Source organism: Solea senegalensis, linkage group LG12 (assembly GCF_019176455.1).
Source record: "Solea senegalensis isolate Sse05_10M linkage group LG12, IFAPA_SoseM_1, whole genome shotgun sequence".
NCBI lineage: Eukaryota > Metazoa > Chordata > Actinopteri > Pleuronectiformes > Soleidae > Solea > Solea senegalensis.
Genome location: NC_058032.1, coordinates 14,298,636 through 14,303,414, shown reverse-complemented (window position 1 = coordinate 14,303,414; position 4,779 = coordinate 14,298,636).

Genomic DNA, 4,779 nt, shown 5'->3' with positions numbered 1-4,779 from the left:
ACAGCTTTTCAGTTTTTAATTCCACTGCTGCCTCCAGAAGGAAATTGAGATATGTTATAGTGTGACTTTGTAGTTTGAAGTCTGTGTTACACGCAGATGTCTCCACCAGGTAAAAATGCTGATTTTCTCTTTGGACGTTTTATGTCCAAAGAGAAAAGAGAGGGGGAATTAGCAGTTTACAAACTTCAGAAATCGCTGTCTAACCATGCGATAAATACATCATATTCTTAAGATCTATATTTGTTTAATACACGATTGAATGTTGTGTAACGTGAATGTTGAGCTCAACAAGTTGCCCCATGGGGATAAATAATAGTTTAGCAGGTGCAGATTTCTGCTAATTATACCCATCATTTTTTATCTTGTGGACATACAGGCGGTGTTTGGCTTTCTGCTGTCTTGTTTGGTGAGTTTGTGTCAACACTGACATCACAATGACACTGTGATGGTTGGATGCTAACCAACTTCATTTAATGGCAAGAAAAAAAGAAAAAAAAGTTATCATGTTCTTAAGATATTGTGGACTTAAGCAGACATAGCCTTTATTCCGAGAACCTTGTGATAAGGTTCTCCTGTCCCTGCTGGCAGCCATTTTAACAGTGAGAGCAAGAGTGCATCTCCCAGTCAGACCCAAGGAATCAGTATTGCTCTTATTGATCACCTTATACAACCACACTTGTGTAAAAAACAAACTAGTGAACAAAAACATCTGACCCAGCTTTTTGGCCTGCAGTGAATGGCACAAAGACACACACACACTGGTGAAGATAGTCAAGCGCATACAAACTAAAAATTCCTTGAAAGAGACTAAACATTGAACTAACAGTTCATTTTTAGGTCAACAAACACTGCTCTTCTACTGCCTTAAATTGTTAAAGACTTAAAGTCATCCACTCAACCGAACCACACCTGAACTAAAGAGACATGGAACCAGCCCTGCTCAGTCTCCTACTGTGTTAGCTGCAGCACGTTGTTTTTTGTTTTTTTTTACGTATTTGTTGGTGGAATTTTTCCACACTCGATGTGAGGGTCTAAGGACCGACTGTAAAGACCTAATAGGCAACTTTTGTTTGTGATGTCGGGCTATATTAAAAAATAAATAAAACTGAATAGAATTAAAAAAGTACCATGGTCATTTCAGGGACAAACAGACGTGGATAAAGATTTACAAATGATATTTTTTGTTGTCAAAGTCAAGGACAAACCAGTGTTTATCCGTGGACACACGTACTATACAAAGATTGTAAAAGGCAAAATCGGGACCATCACAACAGCTGAAGACGCGCTGCTCCCCAGAGATGTATGTTTACAACCACAGCCATTAATAACTTGCTTTAGTGTCCTCCTGAACCATAGAAATGGTCCCTTGTGTCCAACAGAGACTCTTGCAAAGAGTGAAAAACAAGATTACAGCCAGCATGCTTTGAAAATGTCATTTTTGATGAATAGATTATCGATTTGATTTGTTAATTACAGTAAAATGCCCACCACAGACTCCCAAAGCCCACGAGACAATGTGTACAAATCTGTGCTTGTGTCAGAGCAACAATTCCACAACCCAAAGACACAATTCAGAGACAAAAAACAGCTTTGATGAGTGGATGCATATCTGCTCCGTCTCCACAGCTGGAGACATGCAGCTACACAGGAATTAGAACAGTTGCTCCTGAATCGTTTACCCTTTTTGTTGACGTTCAAAAGACCACTTTCACAAGACTTTTACACAGACACGTTTATTCTGCCTGCGACCTGGTGACAAATAAAGAAGAAGAGTTTGTGAAGGAGCCTTGTCTCTGCTGCTAAAACCAGACAAAGTACATTTGTTCCAAGGTATGAGCGTTTGCCCCTGCTGCACTTCAACTGATCAGCCAGGAACATCAGTTTATACTGATTTATACTCACTGTTAGGAACGGTGAAGACACTGCTTGGACCCAAATGCATGAGACAGGAGACGCGAGGAGTCTTTATTTCCTCTTGAGAAGGCAGGCGAAAAGAAAATCACTTCTTTACAGAAGGAGAATAAACAAGACTTGACTTGGCACAAAGTTGGAACCTGACGTGAACTCTAAGAGCATAAACAACACACTGACAAATGACAAAGAGGGAATCAAGGGCAGGTGCGAGTGATTAGGGGAGATGTGTCAAAACACCTGAAGGAACCACATGACAGGAAGACATGACATTTACCAAAATAAAACGGGAAGTGGAATTCAAGCCCACACCAAAAGTAACATGAACTTAACGTGACTTAAAACCTAAACTAACACAATAACTGAACTAAGCAAAACAAAAACACTAACAGACTTGACGCTTCGTGACACTCACAGTGATAAACAAAAACCTCACCAGTATAAATGAGATGGACACTCATACGATGGTGGAAGTTATCAAGCATGATGTTTAATTACAGTCAAAGTCAAACCATGCTTTAATTTCTTGTCTAAAAGGTCTCATCGTTGCTTGACCATGTAGTCATATATATTTCAAAATGACCTCCAGTCATTGCTATTTTCCAGAAAAGGGAAGGAACTCTGGGCCACTGCTGATGGAGGAGTAAATTCAATGTCCTCTAACAGAGGCTTGCATTCGCTGAGTCTGATGCCTCTTTATTGCAACATCCAGAGTTTGTTGTATTGGATAATAAGGTGTTCACACTGGTGAAGCTCTTTGGAGAGTTAGGGTTGGATGAAGATGTCTTTAAAATGAACTTTTTATAATTGAACTTTGTTAAATGTGTGCTCACGCAGTGATTTATTAAAAACAGACACATTTTTGTCAATTTTTTTTGACTCTACGGCTATGGTCACTTCCTCAAATTGTAAAAATGTAAAGTACAGTGCGGACATGACACGCTATTCAAATGCTTGCATCAGCCTAACTTTTTATACACTGACACACTTGTATGCTACAAGGCGTACCACCATTTTTATATCAGCTTGTTTTATTTTGAGAAGGTAAAATAATACAAAATTTCCAAGCAACATGTTTTCAAAAATTAATCAGAGCTTCATTTCAAGATGTACTCATAAATAAAGTAAATGTGTGGAAAATATAATAATTATTCATTTCCACCGCCTGGCCCATGCTTGATTGCCAGCCTTAGATTATTTCAGAATGTGTCTGTGTCACCCGTCACATACAGTGGGCAGTGATTCTCCAAGTGACGTTTCATTTTGCACAATCTCAGAGATTGTGCGATACGTGGTCATGAAGTCAACTTGTGTGACCAAAGTGTCCTAACTTCCAACCGAGGCACAGGCCCCGAGGGGGTCTGATGATGATCCAGAGACACTGGCTGTTTGTTACGGTCTATCTGCATTATCAGTGTCTTCAGAGATGTTCCAGAAGCAGACAGTCAGTCGTTGTCTTGTGAGGAGACACAGCTCCACTAAAAGAAAAACGACTGAGGAGAGAATGTCTCTAACCCTAACCCCCATTTGGATAATTATCTCTGAATGGCATGTCCTTACGACGGCTGCAGAGCTAATCCAGCACTAACAGAGTCCAAATTACAAGTATTTTTTTAACCATTAATCTGTAACATAAAAAAATCAAAATGTTAAGGTGTATATGAAAGGGTTTTGTGGCACCATGACCATTAGTGTAAGATTATTCTTAGTCTGGTAATATAATCTACAGCGCTGTTTTTTCTGATAGATATTTTCAGGAGAAATGCAAGACCTTTGATTAGAACACAGATTTTCTACCCCCTGGTGGAAGAGACTATTATTTACTCTTCCCAGTGACAATCAGTATAACTCAATTGTTTTATGCAAAATAGAGAAAAGTCTGGCACAAAAGTTTCCTCACACACGCACCATGGTTCTCGGTTTGAAGCAGGTTAGAGTTCCTTATAAATGCCCTGGGTGTGAACGGTTGTAGGTGTACTCTGTTGATCCTGTAATAGGCCAATGATCTATATGCTCCACCTCCACACGTGGGTCAGAGAAGCAGAATCTGTTCATTCCAAAATCATCTAGAAACACACGTTTACAGATTCCTCACTTACCATTCAATTTTATAATTTAGATTGTGAACTCTGTAAATATTTGTGTTTATTATTTATGCTGACTTTTTGCTATGCTTTTAGACACAAGATGGGAGGACTCAAATGCACAACTCACAGTCAATGTAAAGTTTGACGCTCTCAAGGAGGTTTAAAAAAACATTAACAAAAGGCGCTCTTCGAGAGGATGAAACAAATCTCATTCCGAGTAAACTAAACCAGGGAAACACGAAAAACTTGCTATTAAAAACTTGACGACGTAACTTATGGACCAAACAATAGGAACTGGCGACATGACAGGGGAAGACCGGGACCATTTAAGCAGGAGGTAAGTGGTAACAGGTGAAAGCAATCAGGGGCGGGGCAGACAATAACAGTGGCGGGAAATCGCAGAAGGGGAGGAAGTCAGGTTCTGAAAAGAGAGGGCAAGGTGAATACAAAATAAAACAGGAAGTGCATACGAAAACAAAACATGAGTGACTAAACTTAACAAATTTGACATGGTATTACACTTTTTTATTATGCTGACTTTTATGCACTTTGCAGCACAATTGTGTTTTAAAGCGTGCTACATAAAAAAAAGCCTTTCTTAGCCCTGCATCTCCCCCAATGTCATCTTCCACAAGTTTTTATCACCACTGCTTGATTTGCCTTTAAAATTGTGTTTCCTTCCACTACAAATTGTCTTTATATTCAAATATGACAGATTCTCCTATAAAAGTAACAGTACAGAACACTCCTGATTAGCAGAGGATTATTAAAACAAGACGCG